The sequence below is a fragment of the Sceloporus undulatus genome, chromosome 4 (genome assembly GCF_019175285.1).
Source record: "Sceloporus undulatus isolate JIND9_A2432 ecotype Alabama chromosome 4, SceUnd_v1.1, whole genome shotgun sequence".
Taxonomy (NCBI): Eukaryota; Metazoa; Chordata; class Lepidosauria; order Squamata; family Phrynosomatidae; genus Sceloporus; species Sceloporus undulatus.
In genome coordinates, this window is record NC_056525.1 from 167,524,396 (window position 1) to 167,541,176 (window position 16,781).

At 37.8% G+C, this 16,781-nt stretch overlaps 1 long non-coding RNA gene across 1 annotated transcript in view; it reads right to left on the reverse strand.

Moving 5' to 3' along the window:
- LOC121930057 overlaps positions 1-6,776 on the reverse strand; it is a 40,694-nt gene extending 33,918 nt beyond the window's left edge. Inside the window, exon 1 of the long non-coding RNA XR_006103811.1 lies at positions 6,527-6,776. This is a non-coding gene — a long non-coding RNA (uncharacterized LOC121930057). The remainder of the gene's footprint in view (positions 1-6,526) is intronic.
- Between the last annotated feature and the right edge of the window lie 10,005 nt (positions 6,777-16,781).

The following is a 16,781-nucleotide window of genomic DNA, read 5'->3' on the forward strand; positions in this document are numbered from 1 at the left end:
AGTTTACCTGAGATTTATGTCATTACACGTCTGTTAATATCAATATACTGAGTAAACATATACCACTAGTGCCATAAACACTGATTACTGGACTATTAGCTGGCAGGGATCCAACTCTCTTGTGCACATTACTTATTCAGCATTACATGTGTTTATATATTACACATATAGCAAGACAAAGCTCCTGAGCTATAGGCTGCATGCCAAATTCATATTGCTCAGAACTACAAGGCAAACACAACTGGTATCTAGTCAACCTTATCCCTCCTTCCACTTCTCTTTCTTTGATGCAGTTGTTTCTACATCCTACCAGATTGATTTGCAAGACTGCCTTTCATCTGGCTCATAACTTCTCTTTTAACCCACAGAACCCTCATTCCCTCGCCATGGAATTATTCAAATTAGTTATAAGCCTGACCCACAACCTAAATCTACCCCCTCTGGTATGTTTACTAAACATGACTATGGCTTCAGTAGTGATAACATTTCCTCAACATGTACAAGCATCTGAGGAAGTAGACTGAAGTCTACGAAAACTCATACTGCCAACTTCTTTCTACAAGTTCTCTCTATGTACATGTATGAGAAGAGGCATAGAACAAGCAACCATTTGGAAGGTAATTTGAGCAGGGTAGATAGAATATCTAAATGGGTGAACAATCCAGTGCAACACAGGTGAAGAACTTGAGTCCTCCAGATGGTTTAGACAACAACCTCTGTAGCTTATTATCATTATTTGGGTTGGCTGGGGTTTCTGGAAGTGGAAGTATAATACATTTAGAGGGCCTAAGGCTCCTCCCCCTATCCTTGAAATATGAGAAACATTTTCTGTATGTGAACATGAGAAAAGGGTACTTGTTTGGTATGAGTGAATATGGGAGGCTTGCTGTACTGGCAAGGGGGTGGACTACAGTCACTGTGGGTTCATAATAATAATGCTCATTTATAATGTCCTTTCTGCCTTTCTTCTTTCAGTGCTAAGATTCTATGACAATTGATGAATTAGTGAAATAGGCAGGATGTAAAATAAATAAAAAATATTAATCATATAAATAAATACACTGAAAGCAAAATAATTTGTTCCTAAAAAGAAATACTGATCACAGCTATTATGGAAAAATACAGTTTATTAAGATAAGAATAAAAATTCAACCTCAGGTTTTTCAAACACAATAGACTTTGTTTATCAGTTCTGGAAAATAATGTCGGTAGTTGTAACTTCAAATGGCAAATGAGGGTGTTGAGCAAATATTCCAGATGTTAATATGATAGCTTTAACATATTTTTGTTCAATGCTAAGCTATAATTTTCATTTTAGCAAATGAACAAAAAGAATAGAAATGCAAAGTGTTGTTAACATTTTATTAACATTTTATTGGGTCAATAAAGCAGAGGTAGTAATATAACCTCTCCCCTTTCAGCTTGCATCCATTTTATTCTATTTCCAATACCATCTCAGGTCATGAAGAATTGTATGATATAAACCAAACTATTCTGTAGCTCTTCTGAACCAAAATGTTTCAAGCAGGCAATCTATAAAGCACACTTTTAAAAAGTAAATTTTTATCAGTGCTGCTGACACTTTGAAGTGCGCGCACGCACACACACACACACACACACACACACCATTCAGGAGGCCAAACATATACCATTCAGGAGGCCGTGAAACAAATTCCCTCGGAGCGTAGTGGAGTCTCCTTCCTTAGAGGTCTTTAAACAGAGGCTGGATGGACATCTGTCGGGGATGCTTTGATTTAGATTTCCTGCATGGCAGGGGGTTGGACTGGATGGCCCTTGTGGTTTCTTCCAACTCTATGATTCTATGATTCAAATCTATTTGCTTTCTGTTTTTGAATGCATATGTTTTCTCAGTAGCAGGATACTACTAATGAAAAGCCTTCATTGGAAATTGATTGTAAAACCACATTTCAATCCATTTTTTCCCATTCAACTCATATAACAATGGTTCATTTCCTCCCTTGTTTTAATGGAAAACATACAATCATGAAGTCTATCAAAGCTTTAAGCCTTCATGTTTCTGTACAGCACAGCAGAGCCAACTTCCAGTGGCATGGGACCTTGGTATCCGCAAACTTGCCATCTGCGAATTTGAGCATCCACGGACAGCTATCCCATGCTATCCCCAGTGGTGGCGTGGCCACACAGCCATGCTGCCATTGGAGACAATGGGACTGAAGTCCTCCCCCCCCCACAAGGCTTCTGCCCCAGACTTGGCTTGGCTTTCAGGGGCGGAGGTAGGAGCCCTGTTGGCTGAAGGGAGCTGGAGCTAGGGCTGAGGCTTGGGACTCAGAGCCTCCCGCCCCCAGTCCCAACACCCCAAGCCCCTGCGCTTGCTCTGGCTTCCTCCAGCCAACAGGGCTCCAGCCTCCGCCCCTGAAGCCAAGCCTGGGGCAGAAGCTTGGTAGGAGGAGGAAGGAAGGAGGAAGGACCTCAGTCTCATTGTACGTAATGGTGGTGCGGCCATGTGACCGCACCACCATTGAGGTCAATGGGACATGAGCATCCTTGGATTTTTGTATCTGCGCGGGGGTGGCTGTGGTTCCGGAACAGATCTCCTGTGGATACCGAGGGCCGACTGAATTGCAGATTTGTTATTTCACTTTGGCCTCAGTTTTAGAAAACTGCACTGGAACAGTACATTTTTACATTCTGCTCTGGACAGACATTGGCTTCATCCAACTTGGTTACTGATTTTATGAAAGAATTGCAGCTTGATGTTCTCAACCACTGTCAAATCTCTTGGAATGGGAGAGAATAATCCACTTACAAGGCAGCATTGAAAATAATATCCTAGACTACACTCCCTTGGAGTGTGGTGCAGTCTCCTTTTTTGCAGGTTTTTAAACAGAGATTGGGTGACCATCTGTTGGGGATGCTTTGATTGTCAGTTCCTGCATGGTCCTTGTAGTTTCTTCAACTCTATGATTCTATGACTAAATAAGTGTCAATTTCTAGTATAGAGTAACCCATGAAGACAAGCAATTGGAAAATATGCCTTCTCCAAGTACAGTCACTCCTCTGTTTTCAACAAAAAATCGCAAGCATTCAAGCTCCATTGGCTTGAATAGCCGCACACGTGTGTGTGAGGGAATAATTAATTGTAAGTACAGTTGGCTCTCCACATTTGTGGCTTTGACTTCTGCAGATTTGATTATTTGTAGTTTTTAATGATATGTTCTCTCTAGGAATCTCTAGTCTAGGTCCTCCAGTGCAACTCTGCCAGAATTTGACCACAGAGTTGTGCTGGAGAACGTCCTCCAAAAACACTTCTCTAAGCATTTGTAGGTCTTACAGCATGATTCTATGATCAACTTCTGGCAGATTTTGGCCAAAGAGTTGCAATGGAAGACCTGGAGATTCCTAGAGAGGTGTTCTCTCAGGTAAAAAGAACTGTGTTTTTTAATTTGCAGTTTTTCCACATTCACAAAAGTCCTTCACTCCTAACCCCAGCAAATGTGGAGAAACCACTGTAGTCCATTATTTGAAAGCAATTACTCCTAAGGTTTAAAAAACATGCTTTCTATGCAGAAGCCTCTATGATATCTTCCTGATATTTTCAGTTTAAAACAAAGCAAAACAAATCTGCCAATACTTGGCTACTTTGTGTGGCTCATTTGAGGCAGCTTCAGGTGTTCAAAAACATCTTGGTCCCAGCTCCTGGATGAAACAATATGGCAGAGGAAGGGGCTTTTTTTTTTAACCTTGCCAATGTGAACTGAGGCTTCCAGTATTAATACAAAAAATATAGGATAGTTACACATTGCATCCTCAGAAAAGTTACATCTGCATGGGTCCATAGTTACAGAGAGTCTCACTGTAGGCATAGTTGGATAATGGTTTCAGTGGTGAGCAAAACATAAATCACTGTTTGTTTTCTGGCAGCTGGGTCTCTGTGTTTTCTCTGAGTTACAACTCCAATGATGTACTTTATAGGTATGCATTTCATATTTATGCTGGGGACAGGTTTATACACAAATCACAGATATCTTTAAAAATATCTTAGAGACTTTTTAAAGGTTTCAGGTTATCTGAGATATTTAGCACCAACAACTCTTTCAGCAGATTGCTCCAAATATGATTTAGCTCTATGGTGCTACACTAGAAAGGAGAAAAATAACTTGAGGAAAAAAAATACCAAACAGTATAGTGGGTTTTCCTGGTACAGTCTCTGTTTGGTCTGTGCCTTACAAGTATTCACCACCAAGACTGCAAATACCAAGATTGTGATGGGTCAATTGGGCTGAAATTAGTGCTCATATCACCCAAAAATACTTCCTCTGGAAAAGGCATAATAATACTGTGTGAATTAGATGTCTCAAAGAAAGGGAGATGTGAGGATACAAGTCCAAATATTTCAGTCCCATTTCACACTGGAAATGCAGTTAAAGTTTAAGACAGAAGTGGGCAACGTGTGACCCTCCAGAGGTTGTTGGACAGCCATCCTTATCATCCTTCATCACTGACTATGCCGGCAAAGGCAGCTGGGAGATGCAATCTATATGTTATACACCTGTGTGGTAAGTGCACAAGAAGAAAAGTGGTATGTGTCTATAGAAAACAGCAGTACAGCAAGAACATGTGCTAATGAGACAGTTTAATTTTACAACAAATCACGGTCTTTTCAAACTTGCCCCCTTGTTTTGCCTTGCTTGGATGAGATATTGAGATTTAGTGAGCGCTAAACAGAAACAGATTCTGACAGGTAACCTATTATCAGCTTATTAAGAAATAAACGCAATATGAAATATGCTACAGATCTGGTGCTATGATAGCACATCAATTGGGCATTTTCCAGACAACATGTTGGAAATATATTGGATTGGCTTTTGACAGCTGGTAGAAAGCTGAGAGAAGAGTTGAGGGGATGGATTTGTAAAAAATGTTCACAGAAAACTGAAAGTCAGTTTTTCTGTGTTAAGATTTAATCTAATCCAACTCAGAAGGGTGGAGTAAACCTAAATGAATGCTAAGTATTTAGATCACTACACTTCCCAAAGAACTTTTAAAAATTGCTTCTGTATAAAAAGGAATGACTTAGTGCATTTGCTTTTTCTGCATCTTCTATTTCCCTTAGAATAGGTATGGTTAGAGGAAGGAATAGGTGGCAATTGTTTTAACACACAATCAGTTCCTCTCTCCAGCAAGTTGCAGTCATCATTGTGCAGCTGATAAATTACAGTTTAATCATTCAGAGCTATTAATTGCAGCAAGACTGTGCACAGGGTCAAGATAGTCCTGATGTCAGGTGCTCAAATTGTTAGCCAATGGGTTATTAACATCCTCTGCATGGCTGGGGGCCATTAAGCCTGCCTGTGGGCTTTCAAGTAACAGGCTTTAATCCAGGTTGCTTAGTGCAAAGTAGGATGGTGGGGGAAAAGAGAAGGTCTGCCATTAAACTGTGAGGTTTCTTAGAGATATCAGAGAAGCTACTGAAGACAGATAGTGTCTTTGAGTCCCATCATTGATTTTGGTCCAGCTTTGCAATTATGCAAGTCCACCAGCTCTTTAATTCAGCACTAGGAAAATGCTTTATGGAGGTATGGTGTCACTGAGAAATATATGAGCCAGTTAGGCCTGCTCACAGGTCAAGGCAGGCAGGCGGGCGGGGAAGCAGCAAGTTTCCTAAGTAGCAAAGGGAGAACCCAATACAGACATAGAAATACTCTTGAGGGGCTCTATAATGCTTTCTTTGATTTAAAAGAGGGAAACACTTTTGGAAGTAACAGAGAAAGCTCTGCCGAATTTTTAGCATGCCCATAATAAATTATTTTAATCCCCTGGCCATATCATAACCAAAAACTGCTTTAGCCTTCCATATATAGCAATTTTTGTCTTCATTGTAAAGATAAGGTAACAAACACTGTCCCCATAGACTACCTCCACTCATGCACTGTAACAGAACACTTCCAAGGTTTATTAAGGTATAGATTCCCATGCAGAAACTGTGATTTAATCTCTGCTTACTAACCCAGAGATGAAAACCACCACAGAATGTGGACATAGCAATAGCTTTTCTTTACTGTAGTCCATATTCTGAATTAACTTCCATTATATTTAATACAGTTTTGTTTCACATGAGTGGCTTGATATTGACAGTCTTTGATTCTGGTTCGTGAGCTCTTAATCCTCAGATCCAACCAGAGAGGCGGAATATAAATAATTTTATTATTATTACTATTATTATTATTAGATCAAGACAGATCAATACATCTGAAAGAGGCCTTTGTGTTTAAAAAGAGGGTCCCAAGGATGTTTTTAATTTGTTGCCTGCTTATTTTTATCTAATTCTATCTTGTATTATTATATGTTGTTTTATATGTATTTTGTAGAATGTACAGTACGTCATGGGCAGGTTTCATTTTTATCGATTTTATTGTTTGTATGTACAGCGCTGTGTAAATCTACAGAGCTAAATAAATAAATAAATAAATAACAATAATATAATAATAAAGGATAACACTATAGAGGGAAACATGGGGAAATGCAAGTGAAGTATTTCTGTTACCATGCTTCTGGCATAACAGGGTGCTTTTCTGGAGCAGATTTCATCAAGGGCTCATCATGATGCATCTAATTTCTGCTTCCTCCCTTCTGTGTTACAAGACATGAAGTTTCTGTCAGGCTCCCTTATATTAGAAAGATTTTAGTAGGTTACAACCACAAGCTTTTCAAAGTATAGGTTCCTCATGGGCAAAAGACAAAATAAGATGGAATGATACATCTAATTTTGGAATTAGCTCATGTGTGGTCACTTTGGGAGCCACATCTGCTATATAAACACAAAAGAATCTTGTAGCACCTTAAAGGCAAATTGATCATGGCATGTGATTTCACAGTCCACCTTCTTTAGATACATTCAAAAAAGACTAACTGCAAATCATTTTCTCAGATGAGGGGCTTGCAAAAGTAGCCAAAGCAAACCAGCAGTTTAAACATCGAGATGTACTTCTTTGAAATCTTAACCCATCCATATATCAAAAACGTAACATTACTGTTTAGCAGATAGCAACATCTGGGGCATTTGGCTGTTGCACTTCAGCAGTCAGAAGTACCTAAGTGTATGTTTCTGGGGTGATGGGGGACTGATCAAATCCCAGTTGCCATCAGCCAAACTTGATTTCAGGTATGTTCTCCATTCCTTGGAGGACTTTGGCTGCTTAGTTTCCTTTAAATTTAGCTTTCCTGAGCAAATGAGAGCAAGCGGTAACAAAAAATATGTTTATATATTTTCCAGCTATGGCACACTTGAACTCTTACAAATGAATAGGAGACTTACAAATGCAACCTACTGAATGACAACAACAGCAATAGGAGACTTGCATAAAAGCATTAAGTACAACCAACAAAACTATTCTATGATAAAATAAAAATAAATAAACAATTCAATAACCACCTGATAAGGAAATCAATATACAATGTATGGAGAAAAGTTAGAGAATGATGGTTTACTAAAATCCCATTATGGGTATCCATTAATGAAGCTCTTTTGAAAAATGAGACGTTATCTTGTGAAAGCTGGTTAACCTATGAAGACATAACTGTAATGGAGAACAACCAAAGAAGACTAAAAACAGAGGAAGAGTTGTATTTAATAGGTTACAACTGTAATTGGTTCTTATACAGAAGAATGAAGGAAAGATATAATCAAGATATGAAATTATACAGAATAGAAAAAGGAGAAATGAAATTTGAAAAAAATTATTAAACAAGAAGGCAACCAAGAAATTTCAAAAATTTATCAGTTACTTTTAAAACAAGAATTAGAACAAATATATTAAAAACTGTATGATTAAATGGGCGCAGGATTTGGGACAAAATATTCAACTCGCACAATGGGAGAAAAACAGGACAAAAAGAATAAAATATTCCAAGAATTATGCAATACAGGAAAATTTAATAAAGATGCAATTCAGATGGTACTTAACTCTAGCTGTAATTTCAAAAATGTCAAATAATCATCAAAATAGATGTTGGAAGTGTAAAGATGAAATTGGGACTATGCTACATTGCTGGTGGAAATGCAAAAAAATAAATAAATTCTGGACTGAAATACAACAGATATTACAAAACACTTTCAAGACAAATATAAATAAATATCCAAAACTGTTTCTATTAAACATGACTGATGATGACAATTGGAAAGAAAGCATGGAAAGTTAATATTTTATATGATACGTGCTGCTAGATTATTGCTGGCCTCGATGTGGAAAACAGAACAAATCCCAGACATAGATATGTGGATACTAAAAATGTATGATTATATGGAAATAGATAGATTGACATGTTATATAAATAAAGGTTCAATAAAAAATATTGAACAAGAATGGAAGCCATGGATAAACTATCTGAATGAAGAAAAAATGAACATATACTAGTATTATCTATAGTTAATTTTGGAGATTAAGGAATCAATTCACTTGGTAACAGATAGCAATGTATAGAATAAAATGTACCAGGAAAGAAAATACTAAGATTGAAAAGAAAAGTGAAATATTATTTGACGTATAGAAATATACATGTGAAGAATAATTGAAAAGGTAAAGATAATAGAAAGTGACAGTATACTAATGTGAAAAATACGGAATTGATAGAGGTGAAAGGAACAAAAGTGTAAATATGTAAACTTAAATAGGAACAAATATTATGTATAGTAATAGAATGTATTTTATTATGTGAAAAGCTAATAAAATATACCAAAAAATAATAGCATTGAGATAAATATTGAAACAAAAACAAAATAATGATAATTATGCCTCTGATTAAGAATTTTAACACTGCAGCTTAGTAGAATAAAATTGATACAAATTTTGCAATTTTAAGGGAAATTCTTCTTGCCCCTTGATTTAGGGGAACAGAGGCTTTAAAGGGGCGTGTGATTCCTTGTCATCTGCTCCTGCCCATCACATCCCATCATTCATGCTTTAGGAAATGGCAAGGAGGTTTGAGACTCTGGGTGCTACCCTTTGCAACCCAGACTTTTACATGCTTTTGAAACTATCTCTCCCTCTTGAATATCTTCCTCTTGTCCACTGCTTTGAGTTCAATTGCCGCAGAAGGTCAGATTCATTTCTGCAAGGAACAGGACTTTCTTTTAGTGGCTCTGTGAAATATACTTCTGGGGGCCCCTTTACTAGAGTGCATTTGATGGTTCTCAGAAGGAGCGCTGTTGGAAGCTGATCAAGGATCACTTTTGAGAAATAGCAGGAGCTGCTTTGCCTGTTCTGCCTGGGGTTTTAGCACTTTTTAAAAAAGACAGTTGAAGGCGTGTTGTGATCGATATGAAGTACAGGAGGTTTGGGATATTTCAGTAAGTGGCCTGACCAGCCTCATACAATTGAGTTTCTGATGGAACAATTAGGTGCTTTCAGCAGAGAGTGGCCAGAGGGCAATCTTTGGGTTTAAATGTTCATCCCTTATTAGGATTCAAGAACCGAATAGGATTTCAGACTTCAGCTCATCGTTTCTAAACACTGTAGCTCCTCTGAGTATAAATAATAGAAAAATGGAACATATCTGTCTTTTAACGTGTTGTCATATGATCATAGCTATTATTGCATGTTACATAACTGCCTTATGTAATGCTTATGCTTTTGACTGTAGCTTTCTCTTGGAGGCGTAACTGTGCTGAAGAAGGTTCTAGCTGCCACATTTCATAATTTGCCACTATCTCCCTTCCACAGCTGGTATTAAGACCCTGAAGAGATACTTTAATAAACAAATTTGCAGGGACTTCTGCTTTTTGTTAATTGTTTGATGAACAATAGATGTTTGTGGCAAATGTCTGGAATATCCAGTCAAAAATGACATAGAATACCTACATTGTAGGTTTGCCTCTGTTTTCATTCTGCAACAAAATGTGGGATGAAAATATTTGATTGCAAGGCAGGAAGTTTTTGAATTCTAATCACATTTAGCCTTAACATTGGTGCAGGCGTAATGGTCAACCTTGCTTAGCTCTGAAGAGGGAAGGGAAGAGAAGAGGATTCTTGAACAAGAAGATTGGAACAGTTTATTTTCTTCTTCTTTTTGTTATTTAAGCGTTTTATTGTTGTTGTTTTTGTTACAACAGAAACAAAGTTATTGTCAATTATTGTCCCAGCCCACAACATCTCCCAGATGTTGCCCTCCCACTACCTTCCCAGTGATCCCACTAACAAAAATCTAACTTGCATTTAATTTGATGGCTCAATCATTCATATTTGTTTACGCACATATTGAGCCAAGATATGAAAGGTACACACACATAGCCTGGACAACCACATTATGGCTGTAGTGGGAGAGATGGGAAGAAAGAAGGTGACACTGAATGAAGCTTCATTAGGTCAGCCCTCAAAACAGTTCAACAACAGTGAAATTATTTGTTTCTCTTTTGGAATGTTACAGTCTTCTTAACCAGCTTTAGGTGAAATGAAATTTTGCAACTGCACTTGATTTTACACGCAAACATTTATTCCCTCAACCTCTTCCCCATCCCATACACACAACACACTCTTTTCTTGTGCAGCTCACCCAAAAGCAATTATCAATATATCAAATTGCTCAGAAGGGGAAACACTTAAAATTCTAGTATCCGAGGTTATCTCTTGACAAGATTTATTATTGAGGTTCTGCTGTTACAACTTGACAATTAAGAGGTACTGGCAAATGTAAACACATTATTGATGTCAATTTTTAAAAGAACAAGATTAATTAACATCCCAGAGGAATGGTAACAGAAACAGACTGAGGGTAGTAGCCATCAATAAGCATTGAGCAGTGACAAATTCAAAGGATGAGGCTGCTAAGAAACAATGTATATTCTGTTAAAATTTAGATCCTTTAAATACAAATGCTGAGTCTTAACATCTACATTTCTTTTAATTTAAAAATGAATACATTTATACCACCTCAACAGAATTTGTGATGTATGCAAGTAATCTTGTCATAGACTGCATTTTTCAGTTTTTAGATAAATTAAATTTAGGTAATTTAAAGAATTGAAACAGTTGCCTTGGTTAATTTTTAGTTGTTTTTCCCTGTTTCTAATTCTTCTTTAATGTCAGTGTACATTACTGTCTCATTCTATAGATGAGGAATGGGCAAAGTACAATCCAGGTTGCTTGCATGCAATACATCAGAGGTCCCCATGCACCCAGCATCATATATAAGCCCTGTCACTTGAGAAAAGAAAGTGGAAACAGAGCTGGAGAGTAGTGGCTTTTTCTGTGCCTTGCTGCATGACATTGTAGTGATTCACTTTTCTTCTCACAGGAAACCGATACAAAAGCACTTTTTTTCAGGTGGAAAAAAGCATTCGACAAAAGACACACTTTCACAACTTTTCTGCAGGAAGAGAACTGAAGTGCTATGACATCATGCAGAAAGCCACAGAGAAAGTCACTATTCTACAAGTCCATTTCTGCTTTGTGTGGTAAGGCGCACACACACACTGTCTAAAAAGACAAACAGCAGCTCTAAGCTTCAGGGTGAGGCAGCTATTAGCCAATTAGCCATTTTGGAAAGTACCTAAATGCCCTAAAAGCACCAGATCCTGTTTGATCTTGTAAGCTAAGCAGGGTCGGCCCAGGCTCATACTTGGTTGGGAGACTACCAGTGAGTACCAGATGCTGTAGGCTATAACGCTGGCAATCTGCTTCCACTGATTCAACCATCCACAGCTTGAAAATGATTTTTAAAGTCCAATAAGCAAGCCTTGATTTTGCCATCCACTAATTTGGTTGTCCACAGGGAGTCCTAGAACCAAATCCCAGCAGATGCCAAGGGCCCACTGCATCAGAGATAGGAACTGGCTAAACCATCTCTGAGTATTCCTTGCCTAAGAAATCCCTATGAAATTCATAAGTCAACAGGTGACTTGAAGGCACATGTGCACATGCACATACACCTCTTTTTCAGGCCTGTGTTGGCTTTTTGATCTTCAGACTTTACAGGCCTGGTTGTGTCTTATTTTTTTCATAATGGGAAGTGCCCGTTTCAACTTCCTGTTCAAGCAAAGAGTCTATGCAAGCCACACACAAAAAAACCTGAGCTGGTAGCTTAAAATGCCTGAAAATATGGTAGCATTTTGATAGATTGGGGGCATGGGGTGAGAATGGAGGGTTCTACCCTCCCAAGTTCGCACAGGGGACCAGTAAGGACCACCAATTCCTGGTAGTTTCCAGTCCTGCTGTAAACATTCATCTACAGCAGCAGGCTATATATGCATAATTTTCCATGCAAAGTTATCTTTACATTCACTTCTGAACCAATGACTGGTTTAGGGTTGGAGAGTCCAGAAAGGAGGATGAGTGAGAGCCTTAATGGTAATGTGCAAGGGAGGAGGTGTTCAGGAGCCTCTTTTCTTTTGTTTGAGAAACCCTGTAAAGTTTTATGCATTGTTGATGGTCTTGCCTCAAGGACTGGTAACCTGGTGATGCCCTTCAGCCATTTTAAATTATAGTTCCATAATCCTTGAGCATTGCAGAACATATGTTTTTTTAAAATAATAATAACCCTCCCTTCCCACATCTTAAGGGTGGTATTATGGGGTCTTCCATCTTTTTATTTTCTCCTAGTAAAGCTTTCTGTTACCTCCTTTCTGCTTCCTGTTACTTTCCCTGATGTTTCCATGCCAGAATGTCTGTAAAGGTAATGTATGTCTCCTGTATGGGATGTGCAGATGTTGTAAGCTGTCTGTGGCATCTTAAGTGGTGGTGTTATTCCCTCTCACCACCACCAATTACTTATCTGTATATGTAGGCATGCTTATTTTCTAAGGAAATTATTTGATAGTTGTGAAATGGAAAATATTTATTTTCTTTCTGCACGGAAATTCATATACTAGCCTTGGAAAATTATGGATTATCAAGGTATGATAGCTATCAAGGCTATAGCTCCCCAGCTAAGGCCTTGAAACTAAGATGGAGATGTCTGCAGTTCTCAAATAAATGTCCAAGAGACTTGAAACCAGAGTTCTGTCTTGGCCTCTCTCTTTCTCCTTCTCCTTCTCTTCCCTAACCCACAACACATACGAATTAAAATGGAGGGGGGATGGGACATGGGAGTAAAGAGATCCAGAGTTTCCAGCAGTATAGTAATGGAGATGACCTTTAATGTTAGGGCCTTTGGATCACATTTAAGCTGGCATTAAAATTTTCTAATAAATTCCCTGCTGAATCCCTAGGTGGGTTTTTTTCCTCCTGCCCTCAAAGTTAATTCAATAAGGTCACAATAAAGCCAGTGCTGTCTGTGCTATTGTAATTGCTCTCAGCAGGTTGGTAATACTAGTGAACAGAATCGCCAGCTACTGTGCTTTTATTTCTCTCCCCAGCTAGGCCTCTAGCCCTTCTTATTGCACCTTCCCTATATCCACTTTTTCCACTCCAGTCCTAATGATGCTGAAAAATCTTTTTTGCCTTTAGTACTCCTCCTTCTTTTCATTTATTTTAAAATGTTTTTCACAGTGGTGTTCCCAAGCATTCTTTCCATTATAGGCAACAGTAAGTGTAATTTAAAATCTAGTAGAATAATTGGAGATCTGCTTTCCTCTTGTTCTGCATTGTTGTTTTTTAAATGTCTACTATGGATCTTAGGTTAATCAAATTAGATTTTTAACCACATATACTATTTTTAAAAATTGCAATGCAGTAGTGCTTATTATTATTATTATTATTCATTAGTGCCTCAGGAAAATGAAAGCTCTATTTTGACTGGTGAATAATATCTGTAGAGATGCTAGTTAAAATGGTAATTTCCATTAAGTGTTCCTAGAAACATTCTTGTAACATAGTTATTCCTAATGAGTGTGCAGCAGGTTGTGGGTTGAACAGGGAGTCCAACCCTTTAATACTGTATTCTGATATTGTTTTCATTAGTGCTCTATGTTCTTTTAAAGCACAACCTCTCAGAAGGATTTGACAACTTTACCTGCTTAAGCTGGGATAATGTCAGGAAGCAAAGGTAGAAATGAAATTTGTTGCATTGCCATTTCCTTATATAAATATTCATTTCACCAGCAGGATGAAGCACATCATACCTTGAAAATCCATAAATTTCTAAGGCTAGTATATGTATTTCCATGCAAAAAGAAAATAAATATCTTGTAACATACTGTGGGACTGATGCAGGATGGGGATGCCTGCAGGATCTAGCAAAGGCAATGAAGGATTTTCCCATCCCTATGAAAAAATGATGCTATTCAATCATCTATGGCAGGTTTATGAAATCACTCCAAAGTTCAGTAAATGGAGCCAGGTGGTAAATAATGGGCTGGACATATGCTTAGACAGTGGTATCACTGAAGGTGTGTAGGGTGTACATATTGCATCCGGTGACACCCTAGAGGAGGGGTGACACCCGGTTGGGCGCTTGTCCCCCTTCAGGGCAGGAGGTGCAAATGCTCGCCCGGATTCCGGGCTACTCCATCACCAGGCTTGCTCCCTGGGGAAGGAGCTTGGAGACTGAGGAACATGAGGGGCAAACACACCTCTTCTGTCTCTCAGGCTGAGAGCATGTGACTTGCCCAAGGTCACCCAGTGGGTTTCATGACTGAGCTGGGAATCGAACCCTGGTCTCCAGAGTTGTCCTCCAACACTCAAACCCTTATGTCATCCTGGCTCTCATGGTTATCCTTAAATATATTTGAATTTTTATCTGAAATATAAACTTCCAGATATTTAACCTTTTTCACAATCTGTAAGCCTGATTTATTATGCAGAGAGTTTTGTTCCATCTTTGTCATGTTCTTGGTCAAAATCACAGTTTAATGTTGATTAATCTTAAAATCAAACAAGTACCCTTATTCCTTTATAGTTCTAATAAAATCTTCTAAATTTATCAAAAGATCTTCCAGAAAGCAACCCTTGATTTTGATATTTTATATAGGGACGCAATCTTACTACATCATTGTATATAAGCATCCATTGAGCATCCATTGATTTTGCTATCCACAGTGGGTCCTGAAACCAAACCCCAGTGGATACCACAGATCCACTGTACAAATGTTTGCAGTGGGCCTGCTGCCTTTTTCCTTTCCACCACCACTAACTACAATGGCAGTTTCGCCAGCATAGTGCATGAAAAAGATTCCAGTCCATGCATGTAATGATTTTGAGCTGGCAAGTCCTCAGTCTTTCAGGATAGAAATACATCCAATGTTCTCATGTGCTGTAGGTCTTTTGAGATGCCTGAGGTAGCCCACATAGCTGCTATAATTACTGAATTCCATTATCTTCTAGGGGTTTTCTCCTTTGCAAAAAATTCTGGTAACAATTTCCAAAGAGGCACATTTCTCTCCAGAGTGTTCACTCCTTTTTAATTAATTTGGCTGGGCACAGAAAAGCACAGAACTCAAAAGGCAGACGAAAGGAGGACATCTCACAGAGACAAATGAAAATGAACCCCTCTTAGTCTTCTTTTATGTAAAATCTTTTTCTCTTTTTTTAAATAAATATTATTCAAGTTCAAAGAACCTTGGTATCTGGAAGAACTGGGCTACATGAATTGAACTATAGCACCACACTGTATTGATCTTCTTGGCTGTTTTCCCAGAATTATATCTGTGGATTGTGCCTGGGGGCCTAACATAAAGCAGCAACACATTTAGAGAAAGATTCAAACCCTGAGAAAGGATTAGTTTGATGACACCTTTTGCGTCAATATCTGTATTTTCTATTATCACTGTAGTTAAAATCATACTGAGGTGGTTGATTTCTGTTGCAGGAAACTCTGTTGCAGGAAACAACTGTTCTTTATAGAAATGTCATATGTGTCCCTGGCCCTTAAAGATAGAAGTGTGTGCATGTGAAAAATTGCCACATTGGGGAATCAAGTATTACCAGTTGAACAAGTAAGAGTAAATGCCCCCCCAATAAAAACCTGTCACAATATAGATACATTAAGTATATTATAAGAGAGAGATTTGAGTATAGTAGGAAGAGCTTTAGTGTGAACACTGAATTATACTTGTTGAGAACCATCACACCACTACTCAACACTTGATGGCTCTCATCTAAATATGAAAAGTGACTCCATGCAAGAGCCTTGCCTCCAAGGTGTGGTTAGATAATATGCCTGATATCCCTGTAGTCCATAAATTAGAACTGCTCCTTCCAGATATATAATTTTATTTCTTTTTAATCGAATCCAATCCAAAGTCCAATTTTAAAGTAAAATTTAAAATCTGGTAATGCTAGTCCTCCTTTCTTTCACATCCTGTAATAATTTCATTTTGATTCTAGGTTTTTTTTAGATTTCCATATAAATTTAGAAATTTCCTTATTCCATTTAGTGAAGGGAATGTCGTTAACTATAATTGGAAGGTTTTGGAATAGAAATATTATTTTCGGCAATACCATCATTTTTATCGTAGATATTCTACCAAGCGATGAGAGTTCAAGTTTATACCATCTTTGTAAATCTTTTAAAATTTCCATCCACGTTTTTTTATAATTATTCTTAAATAAATCTGTATTTTTTGTTGTTAACCATATTATTAAGTATTTAACTTTCTTTACAATTTGGAAACCAGACTTATTTTCTATCTCCGTTTTTTCATCTTCCAATATATGCATCGCCAACATCTTGGTCTTATCTTTGTTTACTTGAAAACCAGAATTTTTGCCATATTCTTTTAATTTTTTTCTATTGGATTGCTTGGAGATATCAATAGATCATCTGCAAAGGCCTTCGTTTTATACTCCCAACTTTTTATCTTCACACCTTCAATTGGTTTTTCTTCTCTTAATTGGATAAGAAGAACTTCTATTACAGGGGTACCCCGG